This window comes from Mesoplodon densirostris, chromosome 8, assembly GCF_025265405.1.
Source record: "Mesoplodon densirostris isolate mMesDen1 chromosome 8, mMesDen1 primary haplotype, whole genome shotgun sequence".
NCBI classification, from domain to species: domain Eukaryota; kingdom Metazoa; phylum Chordata; class Mammalia; order Artiodactyla; family Ziphiidae; genus Mesoplodon; species Mesoplodon densirostris.
This window is the reverse complement of record NC_082668.1, coordinates 25,803,455-25,823,725: the sequence shown is the minus strand read 5'-3', so window position 1 is coordinate 25,823,725 and position 20,271 is coordinate 25,803,455. Positions and strand designations below refer to the sequence as shown.

General features: G+C 35.6%; 1 protein-coding gene across 1 annotated transcript in view; it reads right to left on the bottom strand.

Annotated features, from left to right (window-relative positions):
* ERBB4 (erb-b2 receptor tyrosine kinase 4) overlaps positions 1-20,271 on the bottom strand; it is a 728,717-nt gene that overhangs the window by 518,060 nt on the left and 190,386 nt on the right. The window lies entirely within an intron of this gene.

The following is a 20,271-nucleotide window of genomic DNA, read 5'->3' as shown; positions in this document are numbered from 1 at the left end:
TTAGCTTTTTAAAATAAGTCATCAAAATATCCTTACTGTAAGTTCAGTAAGTGGGGAGAAGTGAAAAATATACTTTGTATTGTTTCTGCTTATTTAGAACAAAGCATGAGATATCTAGGCATTCAAATCCCATTTTTGTGTAATGGGATTTAAAAGGAAGCAATGATTAATGTGTTTCAGATACAGTAGAAAATAATCTCTGGGGAAAAAAATTCTTAGCTGAATGGGTAGCTTTACCCAGCAGAGACATTTGAATACTTTCAGAGGAACTAAGAAATTAAGAAATGAACAGAAATGAATAGGATTTGCTTGGCACCACTGGGAAACCTTGGCTTAAACTCAGTATTTAAAAACCAACTAAATTGGTTTCGTTGCTCAGCTTATGTTCTTTTCTTTTTCTCTCGAAAAGTCATTCACATTTTTTGTTTTGTTTTTGTCATTGTTGTTTTCCTGAGGTTTCACAGACTTAGCAGAGAAGTAAAACAATTTATTAAAAGAATAGTGAGTCTACCTTTAATGACATATAGCTAAATGTAAATGCATGTGTATACTATTGCTACAGCACATTGTTATGACTATGCTAGGAAATAAATAGACAATGAACAATTAAATCCTAATAAAGTCCCTAGATATCCACATGGAGTTGCATTTTTAATTAAAAGCTTGAACGTCAGTTCCCAAGTGTTCAGAAAATAAAAATACAATATCATTCTCTGCTGATTTGGGAGGGTTAATGTCATGCCCTCACTTGTTCTAAGAAAGGAAATTGAGCACTAAGAAAATGTGAGTCACACTTTGCCTTAGAACATTTCCAGGATTGTAGGCAGCAGGAAGGTATCATGTGATTAAAAAAAAAAAAGAAAAAAGAAAGAAAATAAAGAAAATTAAAGTAAACATAAAAACAAACCAAAAATTTCTTCTTCTATTTCAGAATTAAAAACTCAGTGCACGAGGTATTAGGTGATATATCTAAGGTACAAGTGGGAAGAAAATATGAATCTTCTGTTTGCTAGTGAGGTTAGGCTTTACTAAAATCAAATGCATCTGTCAATAAAGAACCAATCTGGAACACATCATATAGATGTGGAAAGGATTAACTAAAAAATTAATACTCTTAAATACTACCACTCCATTGAAGACTATATAAAGAGGGAGGAAACAGGGAGGGAACTAACATATATTTTGTGCTAATCACTATGCTAGGCAGTTTGGATGCATTCTTTCATTCAGTTCTCATTTTCAGATGAGGAAACTGAGGCACAGGACTTAAATTATTTTGACGTTTCCCTTGTTAGTTGCAGTGCTAGTATGAAATTTCACATTTATCAGTTTTTTAAAAATCAGGTTTGTTTTACTATTTCAAGCTGCCAGGACTAGAAGAGAGTGTGTTGCAAATATAATCTTCATAATCTAGAAACGTACCTTCTCATTTAAATGACATAAACTAGATTTTAATTTTGATCATAAATCAACATTATCAGGGAAAAGTTTCATTTCTGGATCAAGAATTTTTCAATCATTTTACTTCTGAACTCTATTTTTAATACTTTGTGCTCCCCAAAACTATTCCTGACTTTATGCCCAAATCTCAGAGTATGTCTTGGGTACAACAAAAGCTACTTAATTCCCTGTGATTGTTTTTCATTTTTTCATGGGTGAAGTGTTAATCAGAGAACTATAAACTGCAACAGTCAGAGTTGGCTCTTATAAAAAACATCATAGATATGTATGGATTTTCTACTTTGTATGTTCTTTGTATTTCACTGATTTTATTTCATCTTGTTCACAGGACTTTTTCAACTTTACAAACTAGTTGACTTAAATAATTATTTGCAATTTTAATTAGAAATGTTTTGCAGAACAAAAACCACTTTGGGGGCCATCATTTTACGTTTATCTATATATGTGAAATTTAGAAATACACTATTTTTGAAGCTTTGATTTCTATTAATTTGACAATTATATATTCCTCTTTATCTCTTAATTAAAAATCTAAGATTTTGTGATTCAGAAGGAAAATGTTTCAAAGTATTTTCTGGTATTGAATAACTTACTAAGTCATATTTTAATGAATTAAATGTAAATGAACTGAAAAGATACACTAAATCTACCCCTGACTTAAATTTAAATCAGACATCAAAATTGAATGAAATGGCTCAACAAATTCTATTCAGTTTTAAACATTTTAAGAAATATTTTATATTTAATAATAACCAAATGTAATATAAGTCACTGCCATAGTAATATGTATTAAATACATAAAACAGTTAGATAGCTACTTAAATTATGCAGATAATCTTCAATGAAAAGGAGTTGCTAACCTATTTTGTGACCTCTGATGTATTTATTTTATGCAAATGATAGTTAGATTTTCTTAATTTTTAAGAGGCACTTGAGCCAAGACACTAATTCTTGACCCACCCCTTTCTGTGAACACCATAGGCCTGCATTTGAAGCATGATACAATTTTAATTGCAAAGATTTATCATTATGACATGTAATTTCTAAATACATGAAATGACAATGTAATGCATAGGTGTGAAATTCAGCCACCCATTCACTGTGTGAAAAGTGATAGCTGTGACATAGGCTCCTTCTCTACTTCATTTCATTTTTCTACTTATGTTAGGTAAAAGTTATATTTATAGGTATGCCAAGTAATAACTACTTCATTATCTCTTCCATCTTTTCCTTGCAAAACATACTAAACAGTATTCTTTGAATGACACTATAAAGCACATGTTAAATTTCATAGTATTTTGTAGATAGGTGGTGAATTTGGATTACAACTGAGTCATACATGAACTCTAGAATTACTTTTGTTTAATTTTCTTCCCTTTAGTGAATGAGAATTCATACCTAAGCACATATAGATTAAAATATATTTAAAAAAACCTTTAAAATTGTTAACTCCCTCTCTCTAATACCTTAAATAAAATCATTTTTGGAATAATATAGTAGAAAGAGCACTAGACTAAGACAAGGATCAAAAACATACCTTGACCAAATGTACAACTTCTAGAGCTAAATCAAAACAAAATAAAACACACACCAAATACACTTGTTTATCTGTGTGTGTGTGTGTGTGTGTGTGTGTGTGTGTGTGTGTGTGTTTTAATTCTAGTGTTAATTGTAGAAAAGTTTATCAGGTCATTTCCCAATTAGGGCACTTCACTTAATCCTGTTAGTACACTCCATCATTTTAGTTCCTAATAGCTGTAGGAATAAACCTAAATAGCCTGCAGAAATGTTTTTCAATATTGTGAGAAATAATTCAATCCACTTTTACAGTCTGCATCTTTTTTACAATAATTTAACTTCTTAAGTAAAGTATCTACACTAAGCAAAGCCTCATTACAAAATAGAGAAAAGGAAGCCTGAATGAGGAGTATGACCTGGACCATATAAGTAACTTCACAGATTCTCCGTTCATTCACACATAGCAGGAGATGATAAAAGTTCAGTGTCACATGACCTCCTTCCTTCTCAGAATCTCTATAACATGGTGATAAAGGAAAATCTGGAATTATACCACCTGGCTTCAAATCTGAACCCCATAGATTATTGTGAGCTCTGTGGCATGTTGCTTAATATTTGAAAACTGCAGTTTCTTCATCTTTAAAATGTTAATAACCACAGTAACCTACTAATTGGAGTTTTATCACAAGGATGAAGAGAGACAATATTTATAAACCAGTAACATATATAGTAAATGCTTATTAATTATGGATGCCATCATTATTATTATTGTTAACAATAATAGTAATAGTAGTACATACATCCTTGGATTTATTATGCCATATAGATATTTTGTTTCCTAGATTTATTATGCTAAGATGGGCAGGTATAGTTAAAAACAAAGACACAAAGACTAAAAGAATTTTAGTAAAATTATAGTTTAGAAGCTAGCAGAATTTATAGTAGGATTCTTGATGAGACATCACCAGATGTATAATTCTACATAATATAGAACCAGCCCACCAAACATTAAAGCAGAGTGTTTAGAGGATTTGGGAACCATTAAAATTGAAATAGATACTTTATTTTGTCAATAGTTGCCAGAATATGCTCATTAAATGCCGTTAAAATATCTAATTAAAGTTTGAAGTCCCTTTATTTCATAGTAGATTGAAAAATCAAAAATGCTCTTTCTGATATCAGCTTTTTTCCACATTACTGATACCACAAAAAATCAAACCTCTAATTTGCATCACAGCGCAAATGAAATTAAGTGAATTTAATGGTCTTAGAAGGAAGAAAAATATTATGGATTATCATTTTTCTTCACTTTTCCCTGCAGGTATTCCTCAAAATTGTTATGGTTATTATGATTTAATAACCAAAACAATTTGACTTAGTTTACAATAGAATTATAGTTAGAAAGTATAAAATATATTTCACAAAATGGGCCATAAAGTATTAAGAGTAGGAGAAGGGTAAAATACTATGAGAGGTAGAATAACAGAGAAAAGGATTGCACTGAACTTCCAAGTAGACTGGTCAAAAAGATACAAGTGAAAAGATCTTCTTTTCTCTCTGATATCTTATAATAATCTAACTGATATGTATTACTATGAGAGGAATGTTTAAGGGACATTCCTAGAATAAATGATTTTTTTTTTACCTTTGAAATTATTTCCTTCTCTTTTTCCAGTAGAGTCAATAAGCCAATTAAATCCAGGAAAAAAAAAAACCGAATAATTCAAATTTCCTGTTTAGTAATGTTTATTACATCAAAAGGTGTTAAGCCATGCAAATTCACTTTTACCTATTCTCTGATAGATACAGATGAATGGAAAATACCACTCATCATTTATGAAATGTTGTCCATTTCTATTGCAACTTGTTTCAAATACTTCCACAGTAGTTTTACCATTACAAGAACAGCTATTGTGCTATGATTCAGAAAATATAAGAGGTTTTTTGTATCTCTATTTTCTTTTTATATTATTAATTTATCAATTCTAAAATGGATACAATTTTCATATTTAATATTGCTAAGATCTCGATTTTTCATACCATCTTTTACATTTATGCTGGGATTTTACTTTTTCCGTTTTTTAGTGTGGCATGCGAACAATGGTCAAAAATATTTTTTTCAAAATTCTTGATGACTTAGATTTGATGAAATATCAAAGTTACCTATTTGATAAAATGTTTCATAGAAGAGTTTATTTTGTTATTTGTTATTAAATAAATATTATGTAACAAAGAGAAACTTTCAACATAAACTGGAACATCCTAAAGATTTGGGCATTGTCTGTGCCAGAAATAATTCTCAGCAGACTTTTCAATATAGTTTCTTAGCTGTAAAAGTCACTAATATCTCCTAGTCCTTAACTTTTTCAATGAACTTATTTAAGAAATAGACATAGGGACCTACTTATAACTAGATGCTTACACTGTGGGAAATGAAAGGGAGAATAAAAATCTCATTTATAAAAAGTCAGATTTCTGACAAACAGAAATGTAAGGTCATAATAACTAGCAGTTTAAAGCATATTAAGAAGCAAAGCACGACATCCAGAACCCAGCTTACTCAAATATAATATGGTTAGGTCCTAAATCACAAATGACACCTTTTATAATTTACAATTTGATTATGTAAGTCAAACATGCTTTCAATGGTTGTAAAAATAGATTGTTTCTATTATTTGGACAAAAAACATTCTTCTTCTCAAGTAATAATGAATGACATTTATTTCAGGAACTGCATTTAATGCTATATGGAGTTTATAATTCAACTTTCACAACTATCTTACAAACTAAGTGTTCTCATTACACTCATTTGAAGAGGAAATCAAGGCTTAAAACATTGAATCACTTGCCTCAAAAAAGGATTTCAATGGAGGAGGTCTGGATTCAGAGACTGTGCTCTGATTCTCCATGCTTGTAATTTCAATTGCCTCCTGCATTGGGTTCAGTAAAATATGCTGTCCCTTAATGCTTCACTATCTAATATGATTGCCACTAACCACATTTGGCTATTTAAATTTAAATAAACTACATTAGATAAAATTAAAAATTAATTTCCTTCATCACACTAACCACTTTTCAAGTTCTCAGTAGTCACATTTGGCTAATGGCTACTCAATTATGGAGCACAGACTAAATGTTTCTATCATCACAGAAAGTTCTATCGGACAGTGCTGCTTTAGAAGGTAAAACAGATTAAAATGAAGGCACTTAACTCCACAGAGATGCTTGACCAAAAAATAATAATATAATAATTGGGGAAAATACATTCCCAATGCTTTCACATTGCTGTTGGTGGGTAAATATTTGTCAGAAATATAATATTTACTGAGAGAAGACAGGTAGAGATACTTTGGAATAGCTCATGTTTCAGTACACTGTCTTGAATATACAAGTGGAAGAAAACAAAGCTAACAAATATTTGAATTGACATCATTTTCCAAAAGAATCCTTAACTTTTACCAGTAAAACAGAGTCTATTAATAAACGTTTGAGTTATGGCTAAGAGTTCAGTAACTTCGAGTTTTAAAAAGCTGTAGTAGAATGGCAGTAGTTATGAAATTAGTTAATAGATCTGATACTTTAAAGTCAAATCCAGTATTTATTGTATTGTCATTTTATGTTTTTGCTTGTATTTTATTGTCAACTTACCACCATTTCCCATACATACATTCATGATGTATCCAAGTATTATATAACAATTAAAATCAGGAGGTTCTTTCTAAAACACAACCTTCATGTCTGCTGTTTAAAGTTTGGATTGTTTGTGTTTACAGCCATTTTAATATTTCGCTGACTATGGCCTCACCTAGAGAAATTGTCCTAAATATTTCTTAGTAATGGCACAATATGAAGAGATGAAAAATAGGTCTAGATTCTAGAATAAGGTGCCCTTATTAGCCACAACACTTTAAGACTCATTTCCAAGATGTAAAATTACAATAAAGATACTTTCCAGCTGTGTGCGAAACAAAGAAAAGCATTTTGAAAGCATTTTGTAAAGTTGAAACTCCATGAAAACATGGGAAATTATCAGTATCATGCCTTTGGTAAACATGGGAAGAGAACAACATGTAGCCTCATTTCTTATCTCTGGCTGAAGTTTTGGGGTCTGCCAAGCTTGGGGCTGTCTCCTCTAAATAAACTTGTGAAAGACTCCACACGTTCTTTATTCCCACTCAAATACAGTTGCAGGCTATCCCCAAATATCACTTACACTGCTTCTCGAGTTCTGATGTGCCATGAAGCAATGCTTCTGGCCCCAATGTTGTTTGGAGACTGGGAGTGATGCAGAGAATTTGCCAACTCTATTCAGTTGAGTATCTGCACACCTGGCAAAGCTAATGTCCTGGGGTAAAGATGAGGTAGCTATTCTGACATCTTTGCTTTTTTTTTTCTCAGAGTGAAATCATGGACTTATGGTGATAACAAATCAATTTCACTTACTACATTTAAGACTCTGAGGAGCAAAGACTTTCCTCCATCTCTAAATGTCATAAGCAAACAAGCATGGTTTCTCAACAAATGAGCTTTAATAAGGGAATTTGTTGACCTTATATGCTTTCCTAGAATATATATGCTTTCTCTTAGGGAAGGGAACATACAGATCTTGGTGTATCTTAGAGACAAGAAAGAATAATGACAGAAGTTTAAAGTCTCAAGCAGGTACTTCCGGGTAAGATGGCGGAAGAGTAAGACGCGGAGATCACCTTCCTCCCCACAGATACACCAGAAATACAGCTACACGTGGAACAACTCCTACAGAACACCTACTGAACGCTGGCAGAAGACCCCAGACCTCCCAAAAGGCAAGAAACTCCCCACATACCTGGGTAGGGTAAAGCAGAGAGATTCCCGCACAGGGGAGCGGTGCCGAGCGGCACTCACCAGCCCAAGAGGCTTGTCTGCTCCCCCGCCGGGGCGGGCGGCGCTGGAGCTGAGGCTCGGGCTTCGGTCAGAGCGCAGGGAGAGGACTGGGGCTGGCGGCGAGAACTCAGCCTGAAGGGGGCTAATGTGCCACAGCTAGCCGGGAGGGAGTCCGGGAAAACTCTGGAGCTGCCGAAGAGGCAGGAGACTTTTTCTTCCCTCTTGGTTTCCTGGTGCGCGAGGAGAGGGGATTAAGAGCGCCACGTAAAGCAGCTCCAGAGACGGGCGCGAGTCGCGGCTGAAAGCGCGGAGCCCAGAGACGGGCGTGGGACGCTGGGGCTGCTGCTGCCGCCGCCAAGAAGCCTGTGTGCGAGCGCAGGTCACTGTCCACACCGCCCTTCCAGGAGCCTGTGCAGCCTGCCACTGCCGGGGTCCCGGGATCCAGGGGCGGCTTCCCTGGGAGAACGCACGGCGCGCCTCGGGCTGGTTCAACGTCACGCCGACCTCTGCCGCTGCAGGCTCGCCCCGCACTCCGTGCCCCTCCCTCCCGCCCGGCCTGAGTGAGCCAGAGTCCCCGAAGAGGCTGCTCCTTTAACCCTGTCCTGTCTGAGCGAAGAACAGACGCCCTCCGGCGACCTACACGCAGAGGCGGGGCCAAATCCAAAGCTGAGACCCAGGAGCTGTGAGAACAAAGAAGAGAAAGGGAAACCTCTCCCAGCAGCCTCAGAAGCAGCGGATTAAAGCTCCACAATCAACTTCATGTACCCTGCATCTGTGGAATACATGAATAGACAACAAATCATCCCAAATTGAGGAGCCAGGAGTCAGTGCTGTGCCTCTGAGGTGGGAGAGCGAACTTCAGGACACTGGTCCACAAGAGAACTCCCAGCTCCACATAATATCAAACGGCGAAAATCTTCCAGAGATCTCCATCTCAACACCAGCACCCAGCTTCACTCAACGACCAGCAAGCTACAGTGCTGGACACCCTATGCCAAACAACTAGCAAGACAGGAACACAACGCCACCCATTAGCTGAGAGGCTGCCTCAAATCATAAAAAGTCCGCAAACACCCCAAAACACACCACCAGACGTGGACCTGCCCACCAGAAAGACAAGATCCAGCCTCATCCACCAGAACACAGGCAGTAGTCCCCTCCACCAAGAAGCCTACACAACCCACTAAACCAACCTTAGCCACTGGGGACAGACACCAAAAACAACGGGAACTACGAACCTGCAGCCTGCAAAAAGGAGACCCCAAACACAGTAACATAAGCAAAATGAGAAGACAGAAAAACACACAGCAGGAGAAGGAGCAAGATAAAAACCCACCAGACCTAACAAATGAAGAGGTAATAGGCAGTCTACCTGAAAAAGAATTCAGAATAATGATGGTAAAGATGATCCAAAATCTTGGAAATAGAATAGACAAAATTCAAGAAACAGTTAACAAGGACCTAGAAGAACTAAAGACGAATCAAGCACCGATTAAAAACACAATAAATGAAATAAAAAATACTCTAGATGGGATCAATAGCAGAATAACTGAGGCAGAAGAACGGATAAGTGAGGTGGAAGATAAAATAGTGGAAATAACTGCTGCACAGCAAAATAAAGAAAAAAGAATGAAAAGAACAGAGGACAGTCTCAGAGACCTCTGGGACAACATTAAACGCACCAACATTCGAATTATAGGGGTTCCAGAAGAAGAAGAGAAAAAGAAAGGGACTGAGAAAATATTTGAAGAGATTATAGTTGAAAACTTCCCTAATATGGGAAAGGAAATAGTTAATCAAGTCCAGGAGGCACAGAGAGTCCCATACAGAATAAATCCAAGGAGAAATACACCAAGACACATATTAATCAAACTGTCAAAAATTAAACACAAAGAAATCATATTAAAAGCAGCAAGGCAAAAACAACAAATAACACACAAGGGAATCCCCATCAGGATAACAGCTGATCTCTCAGCAGAAACTCTACAAGCCAGAAGGGAGTGGCAGGACATACTTAAAGTGATGAAGGAGAAAAACCTGCAACCAAGATTACCCTACCCAGCAAGGATCTCATTCAGATTTGATGGAGAAATTAAAACCTTTACAGACAAGCAAAAGCTGAGAGAGTTCAGCACCACCAAACCAGCTTTACAACAAATGCTAAAGGAACTTCTCTAGGCAAAAAACACAACAGAAGGAAAAGAACTACAATAACGAACCCAAAACAATTAAGAAAATGGGAATAGGAACATACATATCAATAATTACCTTAAATGTAAATGGACTAAATGCTCCCACCAAAAGACACAGACTGGCTGAATGGATACAAAAACAAGACCCATATATATGCTGTCTACAACAGACCCACTTCAGACCTAGAGACACATACAGACTGAAAGTAAGGGGATGGAAAAAGATATTCCATGCAAATGGAAACCAAAAGAAAGCTGGAGTAGCAATTCTCATATCAGACAAAATAGACTTTAAAATAAAGACTTCTAGAAGAGACAAGGACACTACATAATGATCAAGGGATCAATCCAAGAAGAAGATATAACAACTGTAAATATTTATGCACCAAACATAGGAGCACCTCAATACATAAGGGAAATATTAACAGCCATAAAGGGAGAAATCGACAGTAAGACAATCATAGTAGGGGACTTTAACACCCCACTTTCACCAATGGACAGGTCATCCAAAATGAAAATAAATAAGGAAACACAAGCTTTAAATGATACATTAAACAAGATGGACTTAATTGATATTTATAGGACATTCCATCCAAAAACAACAGAATACACATTTTTCTCAAGTGCTCATGGAACATTCTCCAGGATAGATCATATCTTGGGTCACAAATCAAGCCTTGGTAAATTTAAGAAAATTGAAATTGTATCAAGTATCTTTTCCAACCACAATGCTATGAGACTAGATATCAATTACAGGAAAAGAGCTGTAAAACATACAAACACATGGAGGCTAAACAATACACTACTTAATAACGAAGTGATCACTGAAGAAATCAAAGAGGAAATTAAAAAATACCTAGAAACAAATGACAATGGAGACACGACGACCCAAAACCTATGGGATGCAGCAAAAGCAGTTCTAAGAGGGAAGTTTATGGCAATACAATCCCACCTTAAGAAACAGGAAATATCTCGAATAAACAACCTAACCTTGCACCTAAAGCAATTAGAGAAAGGAGAACAAAAACATCCCAAAGTTAGCAGAAGGAAAGAAATCATAAAAATCAGATCAGAAATAAATGAAAAAGAAATGAAGGAAACGATAGCAAAGATCAATAAAACTAAAAGCTGGTTCTTTGAGAAGATAAACAAAATTGATAAACCATTAGCCAGACTCATCAAGAAAAAAAGGGAGAAGACTCAAATCAATAGAATTAGAAATGAAAAAGGAGAAGTAACAACTGACACTGCAGAAATACAAAAGATCATGAGAGATTACTGCAAGCAACTCTATGCCAATAAAATGGACAACCTGGAAGAAATGGACAAATTCTTAGAAATGCACAACCTGCCAAGACTGAATCAGGAAGAAATAGAAAATATGAACAGACCAATCACAAGCACTGAAATTGAAACTGTGATTAAAAATCTTCCAACAAACAAAAGCCCAGGACCAGATGGCTTCACAGGCGAATTCTATCAAGCATTTAGAGAAGAGCTAACACCTATCCTTCTCAAACTCTTCCAAAATATAGCAGATGGAGGAACACTCCCAAACTCATTCTACGAGGCCACCATCACCTTGATACCAAAACCAGACAAGGATGTCACAAAGAAAGAAAACTACAGGCCAATATCACTGATGATCATAGATGCAAAAATCCTCAACAAAATACTAGCAAACAGAATTCAACAGCACATTAAAAGGATCATACACCATGATCAAGTGGGGTTTATTCCAGGAATGCAAGGATTCTTCAATATACGCAAATCAATCAATGTGATACACCATATTAACAAACTGAAGGAGAAAAACCATATGATCATCTCAATAGATGCAGAGAAAGCTTTTGACAAAATTCAACAGCCATTTATGATAAAAACCCTGCAGAAAGTAGGCATAGAGGGAACTTTCCTCAACATAATAAAGGCCATATATGACAAACCCACAGCCAGCATCGTCCTCAATGGTGAAAAACTGAAATCATTTCCACTAAGATCAGGAACAAGACAAGGTTGCCCACTCTCACCACTCTTATTCAACATAGTTTTGGAAGTTTTAGCCACAGCAATCAGAGAAGAAAAGGAAATAAAAGGAATCCAAATGGGAAAAGAAGAAGTAAAGCTGTCACTGTTTGCAGATGACATGATACTATAGATAGAGAATCCTAAAGATGCTACCAGAAAACTACTAGAGCTAATCAATGAATTTGGTAAAGTTGCAGGATACAAAATTAATGCACAGAAATCTCTGGCATTCCTATATACTAATGATGAAAAATCTGAAAGTGAAATCAAGGAAACACTCCCATTTACCATTGCAACAAAAAGAATAAAATATCTAGGAATAAACCTACCTAAGGAGACAAAAGACCTGTATGCAGAAAATTATAAGACACTGATGAAAGAAATTAAAGATGATACAAATAGATGGAGAGATGTACCATGTTCTTGGGTTGGAAGAATCAACATTGTGAAAATGACTCTACTACCCAAAGCAATCTACAGATTCAATGCAATACCTATCAAACTACCAATGGCATTTTTCACAGAACTAGAACAAAATTTTCACAATTTGTATGGAAACACAAAAGACCCCGAATAGCCAAAGCAATCTTGAGAACGAAAAATGGAGCTGGAGGAATCAGGCTCCCTGACTTCAGACTATACTACAAAGCTACAGTAATCAAGACAGTATGGTACTGGCACAAAAACAGAAAGATAGATCAATGGAACAGGATAGAAAGCCCAGAGATAAACCCACGGACATATGGTCACCTTATCTTTGATAAAGGAGGCAGGAATGTACAGTGGAGAAAGGACAGTCTCTTCAATAAGTGGTGCTGGGAAAACTGGACAGGGACATGTAAAAGTATGAGATTAGATCACTCCCTAACACCATACACAAAAATTAGCTCAAAATGGATTAAAGACCTAAATGTAAGGCCAGACACTATCAAACTCCTAGAGGAAAACATAGGCAGAACACTCTATGACATAAATCACAGCAAGATCCTTTTTGACCCACCTCCTAGAGAAATGGAAATAAAGACAAAAATAAACACATGGGACCTAATGAAACTTCAAAGCTTTTGCACAGCAAAGGAAACCATAAACAAGACGAAAAGACAACCCTCAGAATGGGAGAAAATATTTGCAAATGAAGCAACTGACAAAGGATTAATCTCCAAAATTTATAAGCAGCTCATGCAGCTCAATAGCAAAAAAACAAACAACCCAATCCAAAAATGGGCAGAAGACCTAAATAGACATTTCTCCACAGAAGATATACAGACAGCCAACAAACACATGAAAGGATGCTCAACATCTTTACTCATTAGAGAAATGCAAATCAAAACTACAATGAGATATCATCTCACACCAGTCAGAATGGCCATCATCAAAAAATCTAGAAACAATAAATGCTGGAGAGGGTGTGGAAAAAAGGGAACACTCTTGCACTGCTGGTGGGAATGTGAATTGGTACAGCCACTATGGAGAACGGTATGGAGGTTCCTTAAAAAACTACAAATAGGACTACCATATGACCCAGCAATCCCACTACTGGGCATATACCCTGAGAAAACCATAATTCAAAAAGAGACATGTACCAAAATGTTCATAGCAGCCCTATTTACAATAGCCCGGAGATGGAAACAACCTAAGTGTCCATCATCGGATGAATGGATAAAGAAGATGTGGCACATATATACAATGGAATATTACTCAGCCATAAAAAGAAATGAAATTGAGCTATTTGTAATGAGGTGGATGGACCTAGAGTCTGTCATACAGAGTGAAGTAAGTCAGAAAGAGAAAGACAAATACTGTATGCTGACACATATATATGGAATTTAAGAAAAAAATGTCATCAAGTACATAGGGGTAAGACAGGAATAAAGACACAGACCTACTAGAGCATGGACTTGAGGATATGGGGAGGGGGAAGGGTAAGCTGTGACAAAGTGAAAGAGCGGCATGGACATATATACACTACCAAACGTAAGGTAGATAGCTAGTGGGAAGCAGCCGCATAGCACAGGGAGATCAGCTCGGTTCTTTGTGACCGCCTGGAGGGGTGGGATAGGGAGGGTGGGAGGGAGACGCAAAAGGGAGGGGATATGGGAACATATGTATATGTATAACTGATTAATTTTGTAAAATAAAAAATAAAAAAAAAAAAGAAAAGAAGATATGGAAAAAAAAAAAAAGTCTCAAGCAGGGACTTTTTCTGAGAGACTCCCATAATGCTAGTTTTTCCTCAAATTTTTCCTAAGGATGCTATAGGGATGAAAAAGAATGTAGCTCACAGAATGGGACATTTTCAGGAACACTGAATGGGATATAAATCAAGGGGGGTGCTTTTTATGGGCTGAGTAGATATTCTTAGTACTAGTGATTGAAAACATGATGACTAGTGGAGAAAAAATGGTTCTGTTCCCTGAAAATCCCTCTTTCCATGTCTCATTTCTCCAGTAACAATCTCCCCTCTGATCAGTCATATAGCAGAAGGAGATATTCCCATTTTACCTTCATTCAATTTCATAAATTCACTCATCAGTACTCTAAAGCTGAGAATGAGTCCTAGAAATTTGCTGAAATGGTCACACTATCTTATCCCATATTTATAACATTTTCTTTCAATTATATTTCTGTTTTACTTATACACATAAACATATTATCATTTTCCTTTTCTAGTTAATACACACTGTTTGATATGACAAGAAAAAATTCTTCTTTAAAAAATACTGATTAGAGTATCAATTTTAGAAATTGCGGACCTGATTTAAAAATTGACACTTTCATAAAAATGCACCACTCTTCACTGATTTCATCTGACTCACAGCATTCTCACTATAGGTTAGTTTTGATCAAATCATTTTCCAAGTAATTTACCTTAAGCTAGGAGTATTCTTGGAATCATTTTTTTTTCCTGCAGATATCACAATATGCTGAGTGCTTCTTCTTATGTAAATATTGGTAGTACTTTTGTCAAACATTGTATTTAACAGCAGTCCATGAACTAGGCTGGTTGAAGCCACTCATACATTACTAAGACCTTTCACAGAGCTGCTGAAGAATGCTTAGAGACTCTAGTGTCAGTAAAAGAACTTAGAATGAATATGTCTCTTGTCTTGGTCAAGACAAATGTCAGGGCCAATGAAGGGTGAAACATGATGCTGGGAATTTGAAATGAAGGGCTAGGGCAACAGGTGCTTGGGGTGAGACACTGAAAGACTAGAGAGAAGAGCTGTGAAGTACTGAAGGCAGCAATCATACTGCAAGTAGACAGAGAAAAGCCTCAGGCTTCTCACCACCGAGGAAGAGAGCTTATACTTAAAGTAATTTCAAAGTGGTATCAGAAGAAATGATGAAATTTGGAGCATCTTTTTGTCTAAACAAATCACTTGTCAGAGCCCCAATGAAGCAACAGGAACCTATTTGAATATGCAGAAACAGGTACAATTGTTTTGTCAGTGTATTGACACAAAGGAAAGCTAAAAACAAAACAATAAGAGAACTAAGATTTCCTAAGCATCCTCTGTGTGAAAGGTACTGTGGTTGACAAGTTCCCTGCTTTATTTTGTTAGTGCCTATAACTAACACTGTGAGGTGGAATTTTTCTCTCGGTTTTAACAATGTAGAATCTAAATCTCAGTGAGACGTGGACGCTTATGTGATGATACGACATTTAAACAGATATTTTTCTGATTCCACATCCATGTTCTTTGATATACACTGAGTCAGTTACAGGTGGCCTGTCTATTTCAAAATTAGATTATTTATTTGACCATTACAAATAATGCCAAAGGGGGTTAAGAACTTTAAACATTAAAAAGTGCTGCATTACTTTGATGAACTATTTTACTTAATAGCCTTTGCATACTTGAAGGCAGACATTCAGATGTAATGCTGAGATGTGACACTGTTCAAGTGTTACATCAGTTCAGATGTTGTATCTCCTAGACTAAGCATTTAACTTTGAGTCTGTCAGAATTCAGTAAATTTAATACATCCTTATTATTGTGGGCTCTCAAAATAACTTAAGCATTTTATATTTTGGTTACTTTTTTTTTTTTTTGTCCACATCTCAAATAAGAATCTAACTGATGTGACACAGTTAACCAAACAATTAAAATAGCCATAATATATTAAAGGCATTAATATATAAAGCTGTAGGTCTAAAAATATGTAGCACATTTGGCTAACACTTGGAAAATATAAACTGTGTATTTGTATCATCCTAAATTTCACCCATTCAAAAGATATATTCTCATAATTCATAAGGTGAAAATTCAAATATTCTTCAATGTGAAATTTGTTAAGAAAAATGAACATATGCTTGTATTAAATTGGTACCGGACTTCCCTGGTGGTGCAGTGGTTAAGATCCACCTGCCAACGTCAGGGGACACGGGTTCCATCCCTGGTCCGGAAAGATCCCACATGGCGCAGAACAACTAAGCCTGTGCGCCACAACTACTGAGCCTGCGTGCTGCAACTACTGAAGCCTGCACGCCTAGAGCCTGGCTCCGCAACAAGAGAAGCCACTGCAGTGAGAAACACGCGCACTGCAATGAAGAGTAGCCCCCACTTGCTGCAACTAGAGAAAGCCCGCATGCAGCAACGAAGACCCAACACAGCCATAAATAAATAAATAAATAAATAAATAAATAGATAGATAAATAAATAAATAAATAATAAAAATATTTGTACCTGGCTTATCATCATTATAAATAGGATATGTATACTAGAATATATATAAGTACACAGATACTTCTCAAAGATTCCTTCATATCTACAATATAATATATCGATGAAATTGTATAATACTGTCCACCATTACTAACAGATGAGGTAATTTTATAAATTATAAAAGGGAAAAATAATAGTGTTTTTTATGTCCCATATAATGATATAACCTTTATATTTTGGCCAGAAAGGTGACTAAACAAGTAGGAGCTCATCAACTTAAGGTTGTAAGTATATTATATTAAATGTTGGTTTGAATTTCAAAAAGGAGTATTTGGCTAAGGAGGAGCTGATAAAAAAATTATCAGAACATCATCACTGGAAATGATTAATAAGAACAACAGCCACGTGCAAGTGACCTTAAAAGAGGAAGTAATAATGAATTCTGTCCAGCTCTGTCCTCTGATGCAGCGGTGTCATTCCCAGTGGCCTCGTGGTGATTATATGCCTGAAGAGACACACTGATGGAAGTATGTTCTCTCTCTTGACCAGAAAAGGATGACCCAGTGTTAACAGGGCACCTAGAGCTTGCCATGACAAGTTCCTTATTCCCTTTTGGATTGTGTGGCATATCCTTAGTCTAGGGACCTGCCTCTTCTCCACTCTGCCCCACCTCACCCATAATGAGCCAGGGAAATGTGAGTGGCAGCAGTAAGACAAGTCTTTCTGGAAAATATGTTTAAGTATGTTTCTTGTCTTTGGTCACACCCAAAATAAAAGTATCTAAGTGAGATCTGTAGTAATGTTAATAGTCCAAGGAATAGCTTTTGGTGAGCATCAAGTTAACTTAGAATGGGTAAAGTGGTGAGTTAATTTATATATGTGTAAGTGGTAACCAACTGTTAACTGTTATATATGACAGTCTTCATGTTAACCAAACATCCCTTTTACACAAAGATAGAGTTTACAGGAGGCATACATACTATTATAAAGGCATACTAGTCTAAAGTCAACACAGCAAAAAAAGATTTCAGGAGAAACACAATATGGATACATCAAAAAGCTTTAAAATCTCAATCTCAAAATTATTTTTTACAACACTAGTATTTGTTATTTATATTGCTGAAAGTTCTCAAAAGGAAAATTTTGCTTAAAAGGAAAATTCTCAATAAATTATTATCATCCTTGTAATGGTTTACCATTACATAAAGTTGGTGTTAGACAAAATGGTAACATGGAAGAAATTTTATGCCTGGCATCTTTTTTATTTCCAAACTCTTTTATACCCACATTTCCATCCAGGCTGCTAGTGTATTATTTTCATTCTCACACCAGTCAAAAGTATATTTCTTGTCATTCAATCAAAAACTTATCTGCTCTCTGTACATTCCTTCTCTTCCTTCCAGGAGATAATAAATGAATGAAAATTATTTGGATCGAGTAAGTGTGAAGAGATTAACTAGATATTTTGCTACCATTTCTTGGTATCTTTAATTAATTAGAACATTGTTTCTCAAACTTTAATAGTCATCAGAATCATTGGAGGGATCCTTAAACTTGGTGGGTTGCATCCCCAGAATTTTTCATCCATTAGTGCTCAGGTGAAGCCCAAGAATCTGCATATCTAGAACAAGTGCCCAGGTGATGCTGATGCTGCTGCCCCCTTCAGAACTGAGGTAAAGGGTTTCCCTAGTGGCACAGGGGTTGAGAATCTGCCTGCCAATGCAGGGGACACGGGTTCGAGCCCTGGTCTGGGAAGATTCCACATGCCGTGGTGCAACTAGGCCCGTGAGCCACCGCTACTGAGCCTGCGTGTCTGGAGCTTGTGCTCCACAACAAGAGAGGCTGCGATAGTGAGAGGCCCACGCACCGCGATGAAGAGTGGCCCCCGCTTGCCGCAACTAGAGAAAGCCCTCGCACAGAAACAAGACCCAAATACAGCCAAACATGAAAGAAAGAAAGAAAGAAAGAAAGGACTGAGTTAAAAATTTAATTCACTACTGTAGTTAGGCAGTGAGATATGTGACTACTCAGCAGGTTTTCTATTTCCCCTTATATTCTACAAGGTAAATCTAAACTTAAGGCTAGCCCTGGTAACCCTACTCTTAATATTTCAATAACATTAAATTAAAAAAGAAAAAGAAGTTTACCAATTTTCTTTGCATAGCCCATCAACAAACAAAATAAAACAAAAATCTTTTCAAAACACGAAAACAATCTCACCTAAAGTGAACTCCAATGCTTGCTTGCTATATTAATCAGGTTACCTAGAACACTGAACTCTTTAAAATATTACTGTAGAGCAAACTTTATCCCCAATTCCTCTTTGATGAAGAGCTGAACAGTTATATATCTCCTGTCCTTCCTTGTACATTCTTACACACAAACACAGTCGTACTTACTGTATAACTTCTGATTTTCAAAATTGGAGTTACACTCTTGATCTTATTACCTAAAATATGATCAATGATTCTAGATTATCTCAAGGAATAATGTTGGCATGTAATTGTCAACCATGTAATAAATATATTAAAATATCTGGAAATTTCCCAAATTGTCTAAATTTTCCACCAGTTATTTTACTGTACTTTACATTAATTCATATTCAAAAAATGAATGAATAATAACTCTTGAACAAATACATATATTTTCTAAATACTCAAATCATTCTTTTGTTCATTTATTAATTACCCATCTCTACTGCTGCACAGGAAAATATAAGGCTTTTTGGCAGCTTAGGGAATAATGATATTTTTAAAATAAGTGTTATATTTTGATATGAAACAAGTCAAACAACTGTCACAATCATAAGTAAGACGTGGTGTAAGCTCACTCAATAGACAAGGTATGTTTAAATGTGGCATAGTTTGACAAAATAACTCCTTTTGAATTTTTAATAGTATTGGTGTTAAATGTGGAAATAAATAAGAGAACTCTTTAAAGACTAATTTTTTGTGTGAAAAGATTCTTCAAATAGCACATATTTTGGAATAACATAATTTAAGTATCATAAAAATTTGAAGATAAATTTATTCAATTTTTCTTTAATATAATCAGAGGAAAATCATGAAGAAAACACATTGCTTCCTAGGCAAGTTTTAACTAGATCATGTTATTTTTAGATTCCTAATTTCAATCATTCAATTTTTCTCTATCTGTTCCATTTCCAAAAATCTTCCTCCTATCATTATTTCCATGCAAGTAGTAATTTAGTCAAATATCCTGCTCTTCAGTAAGAAGACTATCTTTGAAAGAAAAAAAAAGGTAAAAATGTTGATGAAAGAATCTATAAATTCTGAGCAATTTTCATTTACCATTATGTCATCAATTCTATAGCAATCATGTTCAAAATAAATAACATAATCAACACTCCTTTCTTCATCCAAAATATCCCAATTTTAGCTCATGTCTGGATAACTATGAAGCTACTTCTAACTTAAAATTATATATTTTATGTCCACTGTAAATAAAAGAAGCATATAATTTTAATAACCTGACAATATTAATCTTATCTGTTTCTTAATATTTTAAGACAATACTTCTAA